Source organism: Marmota marmota, unplaced genomic scaffold, assembly GCF_001458135.2.
Source record: "Marmota marmota marmota unplaced genomic scaffold, marMar, whole genome shotgun sequence".
Lineage (NCBI taxonomy): Eukaryota > Metazoa > Chordata > Mammalia > Rodentia > Sciuridae > Marmota > Marmota marmota.
In genome coordinates, this window is record NW_025999905.1 from 11,768,894 (window position 1) to 11,794,085 (window position 25,192).

The 25,192-nt window shown below is 34.6% G+C and overlaps 1 pseudogene; it reads right to left on the bottom strand.

Moving 5' to 3' along the window:
• The window catches only part of LOC125615513, a 78,436-nt pseudogene extending 55,409 nt beyond the window's left edge, over positions 1-23,027 (bottom strand).
• Between the last annotated feature and the right edge of the window lie 2,165 nt (positions 23,028-25,192).

Here is a 25,192-nt window from a genome sequence, read left to right on the forward strand (position 1 = left end):
CATTGTTATACAAAATTACATATAAGAGGTTGTGAGGGGAATGGGAAAATAAACAAGGAGAGATATGAATTACAGTGGATGGGGTAGAGAGAGAAGATGGGAGGGGAGGGAGGGGGGATAGTAGAGGATAGGAAAGGTAGCAGAATACAACAGTTACTAATAGGGCATTATGTAAAAATGTGGATGTGTAACTGATGTGATTCTGCAATCCGTATTTGGGGTAAAATTGGGAGTTCATAACCAACTTGAATCTAATGTATGAAATATGATATGTCAATAGCTTTATAATGTTTTGTACAACCAATAAAAAATAAATAAAAAATAAACTGACCTAAGTCAGTTGGCATTTGAACAATTGGTAGCCTCTGCAGATTGGAGTTAAGTGTTTAGTACATGGCACCTAATAACCAGGTTTTCTATTAAAATGAAAGTTTGGACAGAATATCCCAAATGAACGAACATTAATTAATAGGAAAAAAAACACAGTCATACAACAGGATCTTACATCTTGATGATTAATTTACCCTGAATAGGACCTTGACTAAGAAATTCACTCACAGGTGAATGCAAACACACTCAGCAGCAGAGTCAGCATTGTTTGTAGTTGGTTTCGATTACAAGTCCTTCTTGAAACATAGACCCAAGACCATGTTCAGTTCTAGATGTCACTCCAAGGATACTCAGTTTCCAGGCATAGTGGATGCCCCTATATTGCTCATGCTGGAGATATTGCCCATACAATCATTCTGGCAAATCATACATCCTAAATGTACTATACTACACCAAATTAATTTCTGTTCTTACCTTAATTTTCTTCTGGTTTACATTTGGATAATATTATTTGAAACCCTTTGTTAGTTGAAGCCATCTGTTTCAAACTTGAGATTGTTTGCACCAAAATTTTATCAAATGCTAATTACCTAAACCTGAGATATGAACTAAAATTAGCATATCACTTATTTGTCACAGTTCTTTTGAAGGAAAGCTTTTTCTGAGAAATAAAAAAAATCCAAAGAAAGAAGAAAATTATTAATATATAATACATACTATCAGAGAAAAAAATTATCAAATATAAATGTGTCATAGAGAACCTGAAGAACTGATGAAATACTATGGAAAATTGAAGCAAAGAATTAGAAGGATGTTTTGGAGAATTCTCTCAGGACAGAGCAGAAAATAAATAAATAGATAAGGAAAAACAAATAAAATGAGAATAAATAAATAAAAGCGAAAAAAAAGTGGGGGGGAGGACAAGGGAAATTCAATATATAAAATAAGAAATCAGAAAACAGAAATTGTAAGGAATTTTTCAGGAATCCAGCATTATAAATTGAGTGTTTATTCAACAATTATTCAGAATTATAATTAACTGAAGAAATTTAATTTTAACCCAGAATATGAGTAATAATTGTCACTTTAGATTTGTATTGTCTAACATGACTAATATTGGCAAACCACAATTGTCTATTGAGTGTTTGAAATGTATCTGGTCCAATTGGAGATGTGCAGTACATATAAAATTTATACTGGAATTTGAAGACTGAATATGAAAATAAGGAAATGAAATATTTAATAACATAATATTACAAGTTAAAATGATTGATATGTTGACTTAAATAAGATACATTATTAAAATTTACTCACCAATTTCTTTTTACTTTTTCAATATTTCTTTTAGGAAATATTCTTTTTAGACAATGTTGTTCTAGACAACACTAATTTACTTTGGAAATATTCCATTACTCTTAATTAGTTTGAAAGACTTGGGGCACATTCCTGGAAAAATTTGAGAAGGAAAATTTTGTGAATGTGAACTGGATCTTGGAAAAGAGTCAAAAAGTCATTTAGAACTAAGCTTATTAGGTGAGGTGGTGATAAAGTTGGATAACACCCTCAGGGTCAAAACAAGGTTAGAGAACTAAATATTTAGTCTTCTAATTATGGGTGACTCATAAACTGGATTGTAGCACATCTCTTCAGACCTCAATTTCCTTTTCCACAAAATGAGAGGTTTGTACTAACTTAGTTTGAAATCTTCTCAGCAATCTTAATGATTTTGTAAATAATTTCCCATTACCCTTAATGGTACAAGATTGTGAAATTGGTTTTGGAATCCAGTGGCCTAATGAATTATTTTAGCCATGGTCAGATCTCCTGATGACAGCTTCTCCACTGAGAATGGAGATTTTAATCAATACAAGCAAGGGGAGACAAGCCTTTCCTCTTCCTTCTTTTCTTCCTCTTGTGTTTTGATTTTACCAGTCCCTCTTTTTGTAAATGAAACAAATGGATGTATGTAGGTGTTGCTTAAACACTATTCCATTCATTTCCTTTAGATTAAAACACATTTCTTAATTTTTTAAATTTATTTTTTAAACTATTCTAGTTAAGAAAATATTTTTCTTAGCATTTTATTTATTGAGCCTATATAGATATACCTCATCTTTGCCTTATATTTTGATAATTGCTTCTTTGATGACTTTATAAACATTTCAATAAGACATGAAAGTAATAAAAATAATTTAAATTGGTGTTTAGAAAAAGACTTTCAAAGTTGGGTGAATGGATTTATAAAGGTAATAAATCCTTTGGTCTTTTCCCATTCAGTTATGGCAAAGTTTGCAAGGAAAATAAATAAAATTCTTTCACTGCAAATGTATCTGTTATGTCTGTGAAAAAGAATGTGCTTTTAATAAAATACTGAATGTGCATTTGCTGTTCTAGTCAAATAACTTAAGGGCAAAAATACATATTCTAATAAAAACCTCAAATGCCCTTAAGTAAAAACTTCATTTTCAATGAAGGTTGCTGTGATCACATGTTTTTCAAGGACTCATGAGAAAATGCTGAATTATTCAGATACTTAATTATAAAATAGTTTTGAGGGGTGAAATGATCATTTAGCATAGCGCTTACCATGTTGTAAATACAGAAGCAGGAGTTTGTATGACATTTCAGAATTAATGACACAGGATAATGACAAAGCTGTACCATGATAACCATCTTATCATTTCCTTGGAAAGATAAAGAGGAAATACACTGTATTAGTTTTCTATTGCTCCTGTGACAAAAAGCACAGACTTAGTGTTTTAAACAACATAAATCTATTACTTTACAGTTTTGTAGATTCAAAATCCTAAAATCAAAATGTTGGCAGAATTACTTTTCATTCTATTGAGTCCAGGGGAGAATTAATTTTCCTTATTGTGCAAATTCTAGAGAATTTGAATTCTAGCGAATTTCCTCACTGTGAGTCCCCTTTTTTCTACCTTTAAAGCCAGCAAGAGTGGGCTGAGTCCTCACATTGCATCGTTCAGAATTGATTTCCATTGTTACATATCTTTCCCTCCTTTCTCCACTTTTAATGCCCCTGTGGATCCACCAAAATAATCCAGCATACCTTTCTCATTTTAAGATTCTTATCTTCATTTTATCTGCAAAATCTCTGTGAACACGTAAGGGAACATATATAAAAGTTTGGGAGATTAGGATGTGGATATTTTTGAGAAATCATCATTTTATTCAACATATGTATGCATATCTATTACTAATGAATGCATGATATATACATATATGTGTATATTTAACACTCATAAAGAAGACAAATATTTTTATATACTAGTATATATGTTTATATACTATATTTTATATACTAGTATATATACACACATATGTATTTACACATGCATATGCATAAGTACAAAGGAAGATCTGTATCATTCACTCTTTGTCTATATTTCAAGAATTTATAAATAATTATAAATTTGGTAACCTGAGAACTTGATTGGGATACTGAGATTTCTAGGAATGAGCATTTGTATGATCAACATCAGTCAGAGTGAAGGACACAGGAAGACAAAGGATAGAGCTGTTAAACTTTGAAGCATTTAAAATGAAGGCCAATGCAGTACTATGGGAGCTCTGGATTGGTTCTTCTGAGTTGTTCCACCTTGAGGCAGGCCTTGATACATCCTTATCAACCACTTAAAGATAAAGGATGCCTCCCCTTTCTCCTAAGGACAAGTGGCCATGGACCAAGCAATTCTGACAGAGGAATTCAGTTGGCAGCCCTCAGTGACTAACATTGCCAGCACCTGAGAAAATGAGTGTTTCCCAGAAGGATCCAGAACAGTACAACATGAACTAAGCCAACTCAATAGCAGCATGTGCCAGGTTTTATACTATTATTCTCATTATTTATTTATTTTTAGTTGTAGATGGACATAATACCTCTGCTTTATTTATTTATTTTTATGTGGTGCTGAGGATCGAACCCAGTGCCTCACATGTACTAGGTGATTGCTCTACCACTGAGCCACAATCCCAGCCCCCCACTATTTTCATTGTAAAAAAAGAGCAAAATGCTTTGAGCTAATCATATTCATCAAAGAGAATTACCATCTAGAATCCATATATTAAATTGAGTTCCATTTCTTTTTGTCTCCTGATACAACCTATTGTTACAGGCACATCTTTTGTAATTTTCTGATTTTTTTGTAGCTACAAAGTAACCCTTAAAATGATGTCTATTGCCAGTACTGATACATTTAATTAGATACAATAATTAATGGTAGGGAGACACTTTGCCAACAAAACAATAACAATATTAAATATCACTTTAAATGCTACAATTTCTTGCCTGTGTTTAAGTTGTGAAAATGTGTACTTTTCTTCCCTTTAGGACAGTATTTTGGATTATAAAGAAAAAGTATTCTTAATGCTTAGATACTTTAATTATTCCAAATGCTCCTGTTCTCTAAAGAAGTACATAAAAAAATTTCTCTCCTGCAGTAGGTGGAGGTAAAATTATCTGATATGCTTAGGTAGTTATATCTGTTCAGAGGCCAGGAAAGAGTAGAAATGAAATAGAAATAAAGATGATCAAGGTATTGACATCCATTATGACTCACTACCAATGAAAGAATAAATGATATTTAATATTTTTATCATTTGGAAATCTGAGGAAAGTTAATTTGGAGACCCTGCTCTTTAAAAGCACAACATTTCTATAGCTGTGGGATGGGTCAGTTTTGAATCATGTTACCATCTTCAGTGTAGAGGTTATCAGGTAGAAAATCCATTAAGTAAACCAACTGTGAGAAGAAGCATCAAAGAGTGCTCATACTTAACTTTCATAAAGAAGTTTAATGTTTTTGATATTTTAGGTGAAAAAAACTGTTTTGATGTTAATGGTACTAAGGAGATAATAATTCTTTACTACTTGCAAAGAAATAAAAAAGATACTGATTTATTTCTATTCCCTCAGACAACTGTTATATATGCTAGAATCAAAACATTCAACATTAAACATACAAAGGTGTATGTCTCCAAGGGATGTAGTCCCAAAGAATTATAGACTTGATGACTTAAGCCATAGGAATACAGTGTGTCATAATTCTGGAGGCCAGAAGTTGAAAATCAAAGAGTCAGCAGAGTTGGCTCCTTTTGAGGGCTCTGAGAGTGTCTATCCCATTCCTCTTTCCTAGCTTCTGTAGAAGCTGACAATCCCTGGCATTACTTGTTTTATAGATGCATCATTCCAATTGTTACCTGTTTTCACTGATACTGCCTCTCTAATCTCTGTGTTAAAAATCCCCACTTCTTATAAGGACACTAATCAGATTACAGTGTACCCTAAAGACCTCATCTTAACTAGATTACATCTACAAAGACCCTCTTTCCAAATAAGGTCACATTCATGGGTACCAGAGTTAGGAGGTAACACTCCTTCAGGGATAAGAGTCAACCCATTAAGAAAAGGAAAGCCTTGACATGTAGAGAGAAGACTAGTTATCTAATCTAAGTTAGTTCATGGTAATATTATCAAAATGGCCATACTACCAAAAGCATTATACAGATTTAATGCAATCCTATTAAAATACCATTTGGCATAATTAAAGTATCTAAGTTAAACTTGTAGAGAGAAGACTAGAGATTTTAGTGTCAGTAAGAGAAACAAAATGCTCTATTTGGAGCCTTCTTTTTATAAAAAAAATGTAGTTATACACAGACACAATATTGTTTTTTGCCATTTAATTGTTTTGTTTTAATTAATTATACATGACAGTAGAATACACTTATTCACTTTGATATATCATATACATAAATGGGATATAACTTCTCATTTTTCTGAGTGTACATGTTGTAGAATCATATTAGTCATGCAGTCACATATATGCATGAAGTAATAATGCCTGTTTCATTCTACTATCTTTCCTATTCCCAAATCCACACCCCTGCCCTCCCTTCATTTCTCTACCTAATCTAAGGTAACACTATTCTTCTCTAGTGCCTCCTTCCTTCTTGTGAATTAACATCTGCATATTAGAGAAAACATTTGGCCTTGTTTTTTTTTTTTTTTTGTTTTTGTTTTTTTGGATTGGCTTATTTCGCTTAGCATGATATTCTCCAACTCCATCCATTTACTGGCAAATGCCATAATTTCATTCTTTTTTAAAGCTGAGTAATATTCCACTGAATATATATATACCACATTTTTCTTTATCCATTCATCTACTGAAGGACACCTAGGTTGGTTCCATAGTTTAGCTATTGTGAATTGAGCTGCTATAAACATTGATGTGGCTGCATTACTGTAGTATGCTGATTTTAAGTCCTTTGGGTATAAACCAAGGAGTGGGATAGCTGGGTCAAATGGTGGTTCCATTCCAAGTTTTCTGAGGAATCTCCATATTGCTTTCCATAGTGGTGTAACCAATTTGCACTCTCACCAGCAATGTTTGAGTGTACCAACATTTTTGTTACCTTTATTCTTGATGATTGCCATTCTGACAGGAGTGAGATGAAATCTTAGTGTAGTTTTGATTTGCATTTCTCTAATTGCTGGAGGTGTTCAACACATTTTTATATATTTGTTGATTGATTGTATTTCTTCTTCTGTAAAATGTCTATTTAGTTCCTTATCCCATTTATTAATTGGGTTATTTGTTTTTTTTGGTGTTAAGTTTTTTGAGTTCTTTATATACTCTAGAGATCAATGCTTTATCAGAGGTTCATGTGGTAAAGATTTTCTCCCAATCTGTAGGCTCTCTCCTCACAGTATTGTTTCCTTTGCTGAGAAAAAGCTTTTTACTTTGAATCCATCTATTTATTGATCCTTGATTTTACTTCTTGCAGTTTTGAAATCTTGTTAAGGAAGGCCAATCCAAAGCCAACATGGTGAAGATTTGGGCCTACATTTTCTTCTATTAGGTGCAGGGTCTCTGTTCTAGTGCCTAAGTCTTTGATCCATTTTGAGTTGATTTTTATGCAGGGTGAGAAATAGATGCTTAATTTCATTTTACTATATATGAATTTCCAGTTTTCTAACATCATTTGTTGAATAGGCTATCTTTTCTCCATTGAATGTTTTTGGCACTTTTGTCTAGAATGACATAACCGTAGTTATGTGGGTTTGTCTCTGTGTCCTCTATTCTGTACCATTGGACTACAAGTCTATTTTGGTGCCAATACCATGCTGTTTTTGTTTCTGTAGCTTGGTAGTATAGTTTCAGGTCTGGTATCATGAGCCTTTTGCTTCACTTTTCTTGCTAAGGATTGCTTTAGCTATTCTGGGTCTCTTATTTTTCCAAGTAAGTTTTATGATTGCTTTTTCTATTTCTATGAAGAATATCATTGGGATTTTAATAGGATTGCATTAAATCTGTATAATGCTTTTGGTAATATGGCCATTTTGATAATATTAATTCTGCCTATCCAGGAGCATGGGAAATATTTCCATATTCTGAGGTTTTCTTCAATTTCTTTCTTTAGTGTTCTGTAATTTTCACCTCTTTTGTTAGATTGATTACCAGGTATTTTATTTATTTTTTATTGAGGCTATTGTGAATGGGGTAGTTTTCCTAATTTCTCTTTCAGTGGATTCATCACTAATGTATAGGAATGTGTTTGATTTATGGGTGTTGATTTTATATCCTGCTACTTTGTTGAATTCATTTATGAGTTCTAGAAGTTTTCTGGTGAAATTTTTGGATCTCTAGATATAGAATCATGTCATCAGTAAATAGTGATAGTTTGAGTTCTTCTTTACCTATTTGTATCCATTTAATTTTCTTCTTTTGCCTAATTGCTCTGGCTAGAGTTTCAAGGATTATGTTGAATAGAAGTGGTTAAAGAGGACATCTTTTTCTTGTTCCAGTTTTTAGAGGGAATGCTTTTCATTTTTTCTCCATTTAGAATGATGCTGGAATTGGGTTTAGCATGTACAGCCTTTACAATGTTAAGCTATGATCATACTATCCCTAGTTTTTCTAGTATTTTGAACATGAAGGTGTGCTATATTTTGTCAAATGCCTTTTCTGCATCTATTGAGATGACATATGACTTTTGTTTTTAAGTCTATTAATATGATGAATTACTTTTATTGATTTTCGTTATGTTGAACCAATCCTGCATCCCTAGGATGAATCCCACTTGATTGGGGTGCACCATCTTTTTAATATGTTTTTGTATGTGATTTGTTAGAATGTTATTGAAAATTTTTGCATCTATGTTCATCAGGGATATTGATGAAGTTCTCTTTCCTTGATAAGTCTTTTTTTTCTTTAATATTTATTTTTAAGTTGTAGCTGGACACAATACCTTTATTTTATTTAATTATTTTTTATGGGGTGCTGAGGATCAAACCCAGGGCCTCACATGTGCTAGGCAAGTTCTCTAACTCTGAGCCACAACCCCAGCCCTCCTTGATGTGTTTCTGTCTGGTATTGGAATTGGGGTGATATTAGCCTCATAGAATGAGTTTGGAAGGGTTCCCTCTTTTCCTATTTCATGAAATACTTTGAGGAGTATTGGTGTTAATTCTTCTTTGAAAGTCTATTTATATAACTTGGTGGAGAATCCATCTGGTCCTGGACTTTTCTTGGTTGGTAAGCTTTTGATGGCCTGTTCTGTTTCATTAATTGAAATTGATCTGTTTACATCATGTAAGACCTCCTCATACAGTTTAGGTAGGTCATATGTCTCTTGAAATTTGTCGATGTCTTCAATATTTTCTTGAAATATAAATTTTCAAAATAGTTTCTAATTATTTTCTGTATTTCAGACATGTCCATTGTGATATTTCTTCTTCATGTTATATTTAGTAATTTGAGTTTTTTCTCTTCTCTTCATTAGCATGGCCAGGGGTTTATCTATTTATTTATTTTTTCAAGGAACCAAATTTTGTTTGGTCATTTTTTTCAATTGTTCCAAATTCATTGATTTCACCTCTGATTTTAATTATTTCTTATCTAGTACTGCTTTTGATATTGATTTGTTTTTCTTTTTCTAGGGCTTTGAGATGTAGTGTTAGGTCATTTGTTTGTTGACTTTTTATTCTTTTAATGAATGTGCTCAAGGCAATAAACTTTACTCTTAGTACTGCCTTCATAGTGTCCCAGAGACTTTGATATGTTGTATCAGTGTTATCATTTACCTCTAAGAATTTTTTTTTAATTTTATCCTTGACTTCTTCTACTATCCATTCAAATTTCAATAGTGTATTATTTAGTTTCCATTTGTTACAGTAGCTTGTATTTTATTTTATTGTTGATTTCTAGTTTCATTCCATTGTGGTCTGATAGAATGCAGGGTATTATCTCTATTTTTTTGTATTTACTAAGAGTTGCTTTGTGGCACAAGATATGGTCTATGTTAGAGAAGGAGCCATGTGCTGCTGAGAAATATATTCACTTCCTTATGGATGAAATATTCTATATATGTCTGTTAAATCTAAATTATTGATTGTATTATTTAGTTCTATAATTTCCTTATTTAGTTTTTGTTTGGAAGATCTGTCCAGTATTGAGAGAGGTGTGTTAAAGTCACCCAGCATTATTGTGTTGTGGTCAATTTGACGCTTGAAACTGAGAAGAGTTTGTTTGATATACATAGATGTTCCATTATTTGGGGCAAAAATATTTATAATTGTTATAAAATGTCCTTCTTTGTCTCTTCTGATTAACTTTGGTTTGAAGTCTACTTTATCTGAGATGAGGATGGAAACTCCTGCTTGTTTATGCAATCCACATGAGTGATAAGTTTTATCCCATCCTTTCACCCTCAGCCTGTGGATGTCTTTGCCCATCAGGTGAGTCTTTTGAAGACAGCATATTGTTGGGTCTTGCTTTTTAATCTGATCTGCCAGTCTATGTCTTTTGATTGATGAGTTTAGTTAACATTCAAGGTTATTATTGAGATATGATTTGTATTCTCTATCATTTTGATTTATTTCTGGTTTTTAAATTTGACTTAGTCTTTCCTTTGGTTGAATATTCCTTTAGTGTAGATCATCTCTTTGCTGATTTCACTTTTTTTTTTCACTTCATCCTCACGGAATATTTTGTTGAGAATTTTACAATATCTTTATTTTGTTTATTTATTTTTACGTGGTGCTGCATATTGAACCCAGTGCCCACATGTGTGAGGCAAGCGCTCTGCCACTGAGCCACAATCCCAGCCCTAGTTGGAGCCTTCTTTAGAGTGGTTTGCTGACTAGCAGCAGGATGTCATCTGAGAACTTATTAGAAAGGAGAATCTCAGTTCTCCTCTCCCCTCTCCAGATTTACTGAATCAGAATATGATTTTAACAAAGTTTCCTAGTTAGTCATGAAGGAAATGGAAAACCATAACCCCCAGGGAGAAAGAAGGACAATGGGTCTCAGGGAGAGAAGGACAGCAGTGGGCTCCGAACTTTCATAATTTCCTGTTCTACAACTATTTTCTAGACTAGCCCGCTGACACATTCTGCTATAATTAAGTCTCTAATAATTAAGTCACACTAAACATTCTGCTATGATTAGTTCTCACTTTAACTCTATAAAAATCAGACCCCTCTGGTAACCAGTTGTCATTTTCTCCCCTGAAAATATGTCATTCCACTGCTTAATAAAGAAAGATTGCTGATCCATGAGGTCTACTCCCCATTTGGGTTATTTTTGCTTTCAAGTCAAGTGTTCACATTTGGTTTGAGAAGCACTGCTGTAGGAACCACATTCTGGAACTTTACTATAGATAATCTATTATCTACTGCCAATAACATACCATTTATGATTTTTTCCTTTATTTTTTTCTAGCTGCAAAATGACACTTGAAATATTATGATATCTCTTACCTGTGACAGTAAGCTCACAGTTTTATAAAAAATTATTTCCACTGCTAAATGAGCAATGTATAATGATTAATAGATGTTTATTTCTCATTAACACAAAGTTCAAAGATGCTACTTATCCTAAGCAATTTTCTTTAAGCTCCACCATCTTGATAGCATGTTTCCATGTTCACCTGGTTCATCTGGTATGAGCTGAAGGACAGAGTAAGAACAAAGTTTACTCTGAGTAAGATTTGATGGGTACAGTGTTGCATATCATCTCATCTCCCATATACCATTGGCTAGAACCCTGTCATATGCCATGTCTTCCCTTGAAAGAGACCAGGAAATAGAGTTATGGGCTTAGGAAGAAATTAGTCTGTGATCCAACAACCAACTCTATTTCAGGTACTATGTATGATTCAGTAGATTATTTCTAGAACGAATTTGTGAGATCTTAAGTGACAAATGGTTAGTATTTAGTATTTTAACTGCCCATTCTTTCATAGAAGGGTAAGAAATTACATAAGTTCTTGAAATCTAATCTACTATACACTCCAAATCACTATAGGATAGTATGTGAGAAATCATTAAAAGGATAGAAAAATGAAAATAGTTGTCAAATTTTGAATTTTCATACTCTTATTCTTCAGGTCAACTAAAATTTTTCAGTTGTCTACATTGTGTCAAGCAGTAAGAATAAAAATATAAATAGGACACAGATTCTGAACACAGGAATTCTCATAGTACAAAAAGTTTTTTTTTTCACCTTGGTCTTAAATTGGAATCCTCCAGGTAGCTTTGGTTTTTAATTTTTTTCAATGAGTAGATTCTACTCTAGTACAATGAAATCAGAACCTCCAGGAGTAGAGAGCAGAAATGGGTATTTTAAAAAGCTTTCCAGTTAAGGTTAAAGTCTAAACAATTTTAAGAACTCTTAAGCTATATGGCTGTTATAGTCAACTGTCTAACAAGTTTTACCCATAGCTCATAAATGTGACTGAGAAAAATCATACCCAGTTTTATTTTAAATCCAGAAATACAGAACCTTAAGAGCATCATTTCTGTTGCCTAGCAACCATAGTCCATTCTTTTAGTGATACTGCTAAATAACTATTTTACCTTCGCTATTTCCTCTCTCACATTTACACTCAACTGGTAACCTTCCTTTCTCACATACTAAGAGATCATAAGCAATCAGCAAAAAGCTTCTGCAGATTCATACCACCAAATGCAACCATCTGCTAGCCTCTGCACCCACACATTATAGTGTATTACATAGAATTTAATCACAAAACAAAATCCAAGTATTTTAAGAAGAAAGAATGTAATTTATGGATTTCAAAAGACTGGCAGAGTGAAGGTTAGGGAAGTATCTGTTAGGGTTTAAGACATCAGAGAAGTAGAATTATAGGAAAGCACCTTAAAAAAACCTCAGTCTCCTTTAGTGCTTAAGTGGGTAATTTGCAGGAAGATACTTGGAAGTTCATGGCAAAACTTATACATGGTAAGCCCACATGCCTGCCCAAGGTAGTCAGAGCCTCAGTGGAGTAAAGTCTTGTCTATACTTCCAAATGTTATACAAATGCTTCCTACTGGTAGAATATTAACCATGGAATTTCGAGAAACATAACAGTCAGGATTGCATATGTGTAAAATAGTAGAAGCATAGCAGGGAGTGGAAATACTGCTGAAAAGACAAAAGATTTTTACTGTATCTATTTTCTTCTTCATAATTGTAGAATCAATATTGCTATCTAATCCAATACCTCTACTTGTCCAATTCAAAACCAAATTTTTGGTAATTATCACACCTCTCTGTTACTTTATCAATTATTATTATTTTTGCTTTATATTTAATCATGTTTTTGTGCATACCAATACAGTTCTTCTGTCAACTTTATTGTGAATTTTATTCCCTTCCTTGCTTCTTATACTTTGAAATTTTTATCACATACATGATTTGTGTTTTGCTTTTTAATGAATTGATAATTTTATCAGTATGAAATGTCTCTGTTCATCCACAGCAATACTCCCTATCTTGTGTTCTACATTGCCAGGAATTAATAAGGCCATATTTGTTTTCTTATGTTCAATTCTTGTATAATGTTCTAGCTCCCCAATTTCAAACTATCTTTTAAGTTGAAAAATATTTCATGTAACCTGCATACATACAAGTCTTTACTTTTTTCACTTACATTATTTCTGCATTTTAGGAGGGCCTAGGATTACATTAATTTACATTTAATGTACTATTGCTATTGTAAGATTTAAGTCTTCCATTTGATGTCTGAGTTTTACTCATCTCATTTGTCATATTCCCAGACTTTATCCCTTCTTTTGAGTAAATCAAATATTTTTAAACATTACATATGCTATGGTTTGAACGTTAAATATCCCCCAAAGGCAGATGTATTAAAGGCTTTGTGCCCATGACTGGGAGGTCATGGAAACTATAAGACATGAGACCTATTGAGATTACTGGAGGGATCCCCTCAAGGGAGATAGTGGAAAGTTAGCCTCTTCCTCTTCCTCTGACATCCCAGTCATTGAAGTGAGTGACATTGCTCTACCACACACTCCCCCTTGCCTTACCATGACCCAAAAGCAATGGGGCCAATTGATCATGAACTGAAACCTCCAAAATCTTGAGCTGAATAAACTTTTCACTTTGTAATTTGATTATTTCAGATATTTATTACAGTAATTAAAAATTACTACTGATTATTTTTTTATTCATAAACCTTTGTGTTATTTTTAAAGGTTCTCTAAAGATGGAACATAATGTTTAAATCATTCCAGTTGTTTTAGTCAGCTATTATTGGTGTTGTGACCAAAGGACCCGACCAGCACAATTATAGAGGAGGAAGAGTTTATTTGAGGGCTCACAGTTTCAGAGGTCTTAGTCCAGACAAGGCCATCTCCATTTCTCAGGGCTCAAGATGAGGCTAAACATCATGGGAGAGTGTGTGGCAAAGGAAAGCAGCTCACATCATGGTGATCAGAAAGCAGAGAGAGAGAGAGAGAGAAAGAGAGACTCCACTTGCCAGACACAAATATATACCCCAAACCATGTCCAAATTCCCATCTCCTCCAGCCACAACCTACCACTTCGATTAATCCCATCAGGGATTAATGCACTGATTAGGCTAGGGTTATAACCCAATCATTTTTCCTCCAAATCTTCTTACATTGTCTTATACGTGAGGTCTTGGGGAAACATCACATCAAAACCATAATACTAGTCTAATTTCAAATAATATTATATTACTTTATGAACATTATAAAATCTTACAACAATTATTTTTATCAGTTGCTGTCCTTTATTCTTATTTTTTAAAATTTTACTTAATAAATGCCATAAGACCTACAATACATAGCTGTTTAATTTTTAGCATTGGTTTTTAAAAGAAATTTAAACCTGTATGCATACAGGAATAATATCAAGTATATTTTATGTTCATCTAAATATTTACCCTTATAAGGTTCCTCATTATTTTCCAAAAAAATTCATGTTTTTTTTTTCTGATACTATTTCCCTTCAGCTTGAAGACCATGTACTGCTTCTTTAATACTTGTGTTGAGAAAGGACTGCTAAACTGCTTCTCTGAAAATATCTTTGTTTCACTTTCTTTTAGGAAGGATTTGTTCATTGAATAAAAAAAATCTGATTTGACTTTTTTCTTCTCAACACAATGAAGGTTAAAGAAGTCGCATTTTTTCCTTGTTTGCACTCTGTGAGAAGTCAGCTGTCATTCATACTCTTCTTTCATGTTTAATGGGGTCCCTCTCAATTTATTTCTACTTCATGAAATAAATTTTTATGAGCTGTCTAGATTGCCAGAGGAATTCTGCTTTTTTTGTGTGTGAACATTCAGAGACAGATTTCTTCTTAGTTTTTGGTCTGCTATACCCCAGGGCATAGATCTGCAAATGTTTTCTGTAAAGGGCAATAAAGTAAACATTTGGGCTATGCAGACTACATGCCATATCTGTTGCATAGTCTGTTTGTTTATTTTGTGTTATAAATCCTATGAAATATGGAAATTATGCTTACATTACAACCACTAAGAAGAGATACTTATACTTTCTTGAGGAAAGTATTCTCCTAACCCTTGCAGTCTGGGCAGGATAGACATCACTGGAATCCTAGAAGCTGGATCAGTACCATGCTTGGTTTACAACAGGGAGTAAGAAGAGGTGAACCTAATGTATTAAATCCCAGAAGTCCACAATTGCTATTCATATTATGTTGATGAGATTCTCATCATACAGATACCCATCATATCAACAGAGGCACAGATATATAGTCTAGTCAGGCAACCATGAAGGTTGTTATAGATAAATCATATGGAAAAAGGTAAAAATGGATTTGGTGAATGATAACCACTTTCCTCAACTGTTTTGAAGAAGTTGCCAAATTATTACCTTCTCTCAGACAACTAGAGGCTCCATGACTGGATGGCTCAACTTGTCATGAAACAAATACTCTTTTAAAGCACTTTATAAGCTATTTTCTCCATTCCAAAATGCTAAACCAACAGTCTGATCATCAATTTATCTTTCCATCCATGCTTTTCTTGTTATCACATTAAACTGAGAAAGTCAAATAATACAAAATGTGGACTTCTAATTAAGAAAAAGCATGCTTGGGTAAAATAGATATATCCTTTAGTATCAAATATGTAGAAAAAAAATAAATTCATTCATGACATGCATGTAAAATTTTGTCCAACAAGAAAGAAGTTCTGAAAAAAAAATGTCTGCTTGGGAAAAGCTTGTTTTCAACCTTTCCATTGTGCAATGAGATGCCTTGTGAAGTCCTAACATCCTTCCCATGTACACCAAGGGTTCAGCCCAAAGGTAATCCACACATATGTTCCAGGATAGATTTACATGCTTATAGGAAAGAACAAAACAGAGGCTTTTCAAGATGGTAGAATACAGCAGGTTGCTTTCCTAGCTTCTCCATGGCATAAAACCAAGAAAGCAGATAGGTTTCTTCTCAGCAAAGTGAGTGAATAAAAAAAAATAGGGGGAGTCTGCTGGAATCAAATACTAGACACTCAAAGCAGATTGGGGATCCAGGAGTTTGGATAAAAAAAAGGAAGAAATCTCTAGTGCTACAGCTGCTGCTGTGGCTGGAGGCGTCAGCCAGCCAGAGTCATAGTGGTCCCTCTGAGAGCACAGGGGAGGGATAAGGGAATTAAAGGAACCTGCAGTTTTAGGGGAGCTGAGTCCTTTGGTACAAAGAGTTTATAGATCAAAGACACTGCCTGACTAAACTGAAAGGTGCTTTGCACAGTAGCCTTGTATAGGAAAGAAACTGTAGCTTGCTGAGGACAGAGAATAGAACCATTTTGTAACCACAGAACAGGGCCTGCAGCTGAGGAACTGAGTCATGACAAATCTGAGTCTCGCTTGAAATACAGACCTGGAAAACCCAAACTGCATGACACAGAGTGTGCCTAAGTAACCAGGAGAAAATCAAACATAGAGAGAGATTTACATAGGGGACAACTGGTTATGAAAATCCACATGACTCTTCATCTCTCCCTTTAATCCAGTTGCTTACAGGACTGGTTGGAAGAGATGAACCTGGCCAGGTATTAAAAATGGTGGGGGTGGAAGAGACTAAGTTTGGGCACAGAACCAGAGACTAGGAAACTTGGGGTTCTCAGGTGATACTGTGGACTAAGAATTGGTTCCTCAACCACTCCAGTGGAACCCAGGGGAGATTGTGGAGTGTAGTCTTCCAGCTTGGACTGGCAATTGCTGGAAGACTGCATTGAGCTCATTCAGTAAAAGAATAGAAATAACTTAATATTAAATAGAATAGAAATAACTTAATATTACATCTCAAAGCCTTAGAAAAAGGAGAACAAATTAATACCAAAAGAAGCAGAAGACAGAAAATAATTAAAATCAGAGCTGAAATCAATAAAATTGAAACAATGACAAAAAACAATACAAAAAATCAATAAAACAAAAAATTGTGTTTTTTTTTGAGAAAAGTCAATAAAATTGATAAACCTTTAGCCAAGGTAATGAAAAGAAGGAGAAAGAAAATTCAATTTTTACTAAAATTTGTGATGAAAAAGGAAATATCACAATAAACAGTGTTGAAATATTCCAACAAATGATAATCAGAACCTATTTGAAAATTTATACTCTAATAAAAAACTGTAAAGACATCGACAAATTTCTAGAGATATATAACCTACCAAAACTGAACTAGGAGCACATTGAAACTTTAAACAAATAATGTCAGCTTTGAAATTGAAGACACCATCAAAACCCTACCAAGAAAGAAAAGCCCAGGACCAGATAGATTCTCACCTGAGTTCTACCAGACCTTCAAAGAAGAGTCAACACCAATAATACTCAAATTATTCCATGAAATAGAAAAAGAGGAAACCTTTCAAACTCATTCTATGAAGCCAGTATCACCCTGAAACAAAACCAGACAAAGACACATCAAAGAGAAATTTCAGACCAATATCACTGATGAACATAGATGCAAAAATTCTTAATAACATCCTGGCAATTCACATACAAAAAGATATTTAAATGATAGTGATCAAGTAGGGTTAATCGAGTAGGGTTAATCCAAGGGATGCAAGTTTGGTTTAACATATGGAAATCGATAAATGTGACTCATCACATTAATAGACTTACAGACAAGAATCACATGATTATCTCAATAGATTCAGGTAAAGCATTAGACAATATACGGCATCCATTCATGCTCAAAACACTAGAAAAATTAGGGATAGTGGGAATATACCTCAACATTGTAATAGCTATATATGCTAAACTGAAGACCAATATCATGGAGAAAAATTGAAAGGATTTCCCTAAAAACTGGAATACATCAGGGATGCCCTCTTTCATGAATTCTATTCAACATGGTCCTGGAAACTCTAGCCAGAGAAATTAGACAGAAGAAAGAAATTAAATGGATATGAATAGGAAAAGAAAAACTCAAACCATCCCCATTTGCTAATGAGGGGATTCTAAATTTAGAAGACAAAAAGCTCCACCAGAAAACTCCTAGAACTCATAAATGAATTCAGCAAAGTAACAGGATATGAAACTAACATCCACAAATCAATTGAGTGATTCATCGGTGATGAATCAATGGGAAGAGAAATTAGGAAAACTATCCCATTTGCAATAGTTTAAAAAAAAATATTTGGGAATCAATCTAAGAAAGGAGGTGAAAGACCTCTATGATGAAAACTACAGAACACTAAAGAAATAAATTGAAGACTATCTTAGAAGATAGAGAGATCTCTCATGTTCTTGGATAGGCCAGAATTAATATTATCAAAATGGCCATAGTACCAAAAGGGCTATATGGATTTAATGCAAGTCCTATTACAGTTCTCATTATATTCTTCATAGAAATAGAAAAATCAGTCATAAAATTCATTTGGAAAAATAAAAGACCAGAATAGTCAAAGCAATCCTCAATAAGAAAAGTGTATCAGGAGGCATCACAATACCAAACTTTAAATTATACAACAGAGATATAGTAACAAAAAAGGCATGGTATTGGCACCAAAACAGACATGAGGCCAATGGTACAGAATAAAAAACACAGAGACAAACCCACATAAATAAAATCATCTCATACTATACAACGGCACCTGTGGTGAGCCGTTTCTGCCGTTTATGTAAATTATGGTCGCCATTACATGATGGCGCTGGCTCCGCTGTGGTCTGTGACAAACAACTCCTTGTTTGGGAGAGTTGGCACATGACTTTTCATCACTCTATGAGAAAGCTCCACGTGGCTGCTTTGCATTGGGGCTTGAGATGCTTTATTAAGGCTGGGAGGGGCATCCGGAGGGGGAGAACTGAAGAAGAGAACTGAGGAGAAGAACTGTCAGGGGCCTGAATAAACTGCTGAAAGAAGATTCCTGAGTGTTGCGTCTTCCTTGCGGGCAAGGGGGCGCTACAGGCACCATAACCATACATTGGAGAAAATATAGCCTCTTCAACAAATGGTGCTGGGAAAACTGCAATCCATATATAACAAAATGAAATTAGACCTGTATCTCTCACCCTGCACAAAACTCAACTCAAAGTGGATCAAGGACCTAGGCATTAGACCAGAGACCCTTCATCTACTAGAAGAAAAAAAACCCTAATCTTCATCATGTCAGCTTAGGATCTGATTTCATCAAAAAGACTCTGAAAGCATAAGGAGTAAAACCAATAATCAATAAAGGGGATGGATTCAAGCTAAAAAGCTTCTTCACAGTAATAATCAAGAACATGAAGAAAGAGCCTACAGCAGGGGATAAGACCTTTTTCACCTGTACCTCAGATACAGCATTAATTTCCAGTATATATAAAGAACTCAAAAAAACTTAACATCAAAAAGGCAAATAACCCAATCAATAAATGGCCAAAGGAACTGAACCAACACTTCACAGAAGAAGAAATATAATCAGTAAACAAATATATGAAAAAAATTCAACATCACCAGTAATTAGAGAAAAGCAACTTAAAACTACACCGAATTTCATCTCTCCAGTCAGAATGGCAATTATAAAGAATACAAGTAACAATAAATGTTGGTTAGGATGTGGGGGGAAAGTACACTCATACATTGATGGTGGAACTGCAGATCGGTGCAATGACTCTGCAACAGCAGTATGGAGATTACTCAGAAAACTTGGATTGGAACCATCATTTGACCCAGGTATCCTGCTCCTTGGTCTATACCCACAGGTCTTAAAATCAGCATATTATAGTGATGCAACTACATCAGTGTTTATAGCAGCTCTATTTACAACAACTAAGATATGAAATCAGCCTAGGTGCCCAACAAATGAGAGGTTAAAGAAAATGTGGTGCATATACACAATAGAATATTTCTCATCCATAAAGAAGAATGAAATTATGGCATATGCTGGTAATTTGATGGAACTAGAGACTATCATGCTAAGTGAAATAAGCCAATCCCCCAAATCAAAGGCCAAATGTGGATACTGTCTTACAACTGGTGGGAGACAGGGAAGAGTGGAGGTTCACTGGATTGGACAGGGGAAAGGGAAAGGGGATGGGAATGGAAAAGACAGTAGAATGAATGAAGGAATCAGACACTTTCCTATGTTCATATATGAATACATGACCAGTGTCACCCCACATCATGTACAACCACAAAATGGCAAAATGGGAAGTTATATTCTATGTCAAAATACATCCTATTTTCATGTATTACTAAAAAGAACAAGGTGCACACCTGTAATCCCAGCAGCTCAGGAGGCTGAGATGGGAGGATAGCTAGTTCAAAGCCATCCTTAGCAAGGGCAAGGTACTAGGTAACTCAATGAGACCAGGTCTCTAATAAAATACAAAAATTTTGGGCTGGGGATGTGGCTCAGTGGTTGAATGCCTTTGAGTTCAATCCCTGGTACATTCCCCTGCCCTCCACCCCGCAAAAGAATAAAACAAGACTCTTCAAGCTGATTTATACTGCTTTTTCTTTTAATAGAGTGCTCTTCTTGGGCTAAAATTAGACTAAGTTTGAGGAAATGTAATACACAAATTAATAGAGGAAAATTAAAGATTCAAGTCACTTCAATCTCAAGACTCCAACTATGCTGCATAATTGACTTTTTAAAACTCGTCGCAGAGGTTTTACATTTCTCCTACAATTAGCATTAGCAACATATTAACTACCATACACTAGGTATTGTGCAAGGGGCCTTAATTTATCCCCATATTCATATTCACAAGACCTTGGAAGGGATTGTTATCACACTTCACTTCTACAAATGAAGATGTCAAGTTCCTTTATCAAATACAGAACAATATTTGATGCCAACTATTTCTAATCATAAAGCCTACATTCCTTTCATTAACTTTGTTTCATGATACCTCTAAATATCACAGAAATCCCATTTGACACTTAGTATTACTGAGAACAAATTTTTATAGTACATTGAATTTGGTCAAAGTTGGTACATGATGCCATTTAAAAATAGTTATTGGTACTGTGAACATTATACATATTGAACTTAATTAATATTCTTAATGTCATCTTAAAGATTATATAAGATCATCTTTCATTGAAATAGAATATTTGAATATGAAATAAGTAACAGGAACAGAAGAAAAACATGTCAATGAAACAAATATAAATTTTATAAGCTTTGCGGGATATATATATATATATATATATATATATACACACATATATCTCATATATATAGCAGGATACTCGGAAATTGTTGGAAAATAATTTGTTAATACTTTTTGGCAAGATAATGAAAGAGCTAGCATTGTAGGATATACTCCTTTTGGTCTAGAATAATTCATTATTTTTTATTTTAATTTTTATATATGAGAGCAGAATGAATTACAACTCATATTACACATATAGAGCACAATTTTTCATATTTCTGGTTGTATAAAAAGTATATTCACACCATTTGTATCTTTATACATGTACTTAGGGTAATGATATTCATCTCATTCCACCGTCTTTGAACAATTCATTATTTTAAAAAATGATACATAACCTGTGTTGAAAATCTGGCATTGATAACTCTGAGTCAAAAAGTGATTCATAAGAATCAAATGCCAAGAAGAAATTTTAGGTATATTTAGAATTTTTATTTTGCTTACTTTATGTAGGCATATAGTGTTTATGATTAAAAATTCATGTCTAATTACATCTAAAATATCTCTTCCCTTTAGTATGATAAAAAATGTTAAGAGATGAAATAATTGAATTATAAATAGCAGTGTTTTATCTTTTTAGTGGTACATAAAATAATAATTTATATTATAATCTGCCGCAGTCCGGCTGCAGCAAAATAACCGGGGGGTGACGAACAACTTGTGTACATTGATACAGCAGGAGTGGGAACCGTTTATTGTAGGACCGGAGGGGTATTTATACATTCCACACAGCTTATCTTAATTAATATAAACTCCATACAGCAGTCAACCAATAAGGAATCTCCACACTTAATGGCTCGCTGGCGTTACTTCACAAACCACTCCCTCTGGCAAAATGCCAGGTGCCATCCTGACTTGTTTACAGACTCTAACATTTCCCCCTTTTGTTTAATTTAAATAACGACCATAGTGGTTTTTACACAAACACCATAAATAATCTGCTACGAGCAGAAGGGGAGGATACAAAATGTCAAAATTCCAAGCCAATTGATGGCTCCATTAAAGAAGCCCTTGGAAAAATTATACTAGCAATGACACCATTAGCAAAGATACCGAGTTACAATTTGTTGTAGATTACAGTTTGTTGTCTCAGTCCAGGTAAAGCAGTGTCTCAATAGATTAACTCACAGTCCAGGTAAATCACAGTCCAGGATATGTTCTGCAGGCAGCTAGCTTAAATTACAGTCCAGGTAAGTTCTGCAGGCAGCTAGCTTGATCCGAAGTCTCCTCAGGTTTTCAGCAACACTGGAAATTCTTCCATCCTCGTCCTCACTGGCACTGGGATGAAGGCAAGAACTCCAGCAATGCCGCTAAAGAAAATCCTGTAGTATTTCAGCAGGCACTAAGGAAACAAACTTCTGGAAAATTTAGTACATTATCTCAAGGTTTTTTACATTTGAAATAGGCCTTAATGGCACTCATTACTCATTAGCTTCCAGGTGTGGGAGAACCATTGTAGTTACTGGCCTTGAAAATTATCAAACTTCAGGGACGCCATGTGGTCCTCTGCCCAGCGGCAGCATCCTCGACGGGGAGCGTCCCGGACTCAAACTGCCACAGGGCACAGGGAGCAAAAGCTTTCGAGACTGGACCTCTGGGTCAGGTCTTGATTTGGGCTCTTGGCAGTGGCGTCCTGCTCCCCAGGCGGGGGGCCGGGAAGAGCCTGTTGCCATTGCTTGGAAAGTCCTTGCTGCGCCATGACTGGCTTGCGCACGTGGCAGCCGCTGCTCCGATTCATATACCCTCCAGTAACAAAAAGTATTTAGTAATAGCCTTTTGCTGCAACTTTTTTCCTGATAATCCTTCCTCCTCTGAACTTTCTTCTTTCTGACTCGAGTTCCTGGGCTTCCATCAAAACATGCCCTAACTGCTCTTGGTTCCACTGGGGTGCCTTCTTCCCTTAGTAATTTACTTAACACCCCATCCATGTTTTCGTCACAAAGACAATACAACACACTGAGACAAAACAAGACACAAACATACTGTATCAATCTTCTCCATTTTCTCAAAATGGCCATTTTTCCTCTTGCCCTATCTGCCTAGGGCTGAGCAGATTTGCTCCCGTCCTATCTATGGATGGGCAGCTTTTTTTTTTTCCCGTCACTTACCCCCGAGTGTCCCAGGGCTCCCGGTACGGGCCACCATCTGCCGCAGTCTGGTTGCAGCAAAATAACCAGGGCGGTGACGAACAACTTGTGTACATTGATACAGCAGGAGTGGGAGCCGTTTATTGTAGGACTGGAGGGGTATTTATACATTCCACACAGCTTATCTTAATTAGCATAAACTCGACACAGCAGTCAACCAATAAGGAATCTCCACACTTAATGGCTTGCTGGCGTTACTTCACAAACCACTCCCTCTGGCAAAATGCCAGGCACCATCCAGACTTGTTTACAGACTCTAACAATAATCAATAATATTTTAGATTTGATAAAATAACAATTATAAAATGCTATAATTGAGATTTTAAATACATCACTGGCAATGAAAATATTGCTTTGTATGAATGAAAATATGTAATTACAAATACAAATTGGACCAAGTTTTATTATAAAAGTGGAAATCACATAGGAGATGAGTGAATAGTCCTCACAAAAGCAAATCATTAGGAAAATTTAGTGATTAGATTAGTGGCATCGCAGTCTTAACACTCTAGTAGGATGTTCTAGAAATCAAGGTAAAAAAAAATCTAGAAACCTTCTAATTAGTGAATAGAATATTTTTCTTTTCTTTCTAGCTGCTTGCCAGAGTCTTTGCTTTCATAAATATAGGAGTTCCTTCAGGTGCTTAGGGATACAGGCTGAAAAAATATATCCTTTATTGGTTTCTGTTAAAAATTGTGAATTCCAGGAAGTGATGCCAAAGGAAGACGAACGTATTAGTCTGTCCAAAGGACTATGATTACCCACAGTTTGCACTGTGTATAAGATCTCCAGAGAATTTAATTTCACTTGTGGACTGTAGCTTTTGCATTCATATTTTATGCCTGCAAGTTAAAATTAGGGGCTTGATTTATTACATATATTACATTGCTATATTCAGGAGACATTTAGTTATTAATTGGATTTTTTGCTGTTTTAGGGGGAAGAATGATGAGGATTGAACCTGCAGCCTCAAGCCTCAAGCACAGCAAGCACATGCTTTAGCACTGAGCTACACCCTTAGACCTCAACCCTTGCTTTTTAAGACATAATTTACAATTAAAATTTGAATTAGGTGTTATATATTTCTATCAACTGCATTTTATCTTTAAAATTTCATATCCAAACACAACCCTGCAACCATTTACTTCTTCCTCTTGCCTTCCCTAATATGTCAGTTAATAAGACTAAAATGTTCTTCTCGGACTATACCCAAAGGACCTAAAAACAGCATACTACAGGACACAGTCACATCAATGTTTATAGCAGCACAATTCACAATAGCTAAACTGTGGAGCCAACCTAGTGTCCTTCAATGGATGAATGAATAAAAAATTGTGGCATTTATATACAATGGAATATTACTCAGCACTAAAAAAAGAATAAGTTCATGGCATTTGCAGGGAAATGGATGGCATTAGAGAAGATTATGCTAAGTGAAGTTAGCCAATCCCAAAAAAACAAATGCCAAATGTTTCCTCTGATATAAGGGGTGTGACTCAAAGTGGGGTAGGGAGAAAGAGCATGGGAGGAAAATTACCTCTATATAGGGAATAGGGGTGGGAGGGAAAAAGAGGGAGAAGGGGAATAGCTAGGATGGTGGAAGGAGATGGTCATCATTATACAAAATACATGTATGAAGATGTGAATTTGGTGTCAACATACCTTATATACAAACAGAGATATTATAAATTGTGGCATAAAGGTGTATTAAGAATTGTATGCAGAAAAATAAGAGAGCTCATTATAATGGCATAAT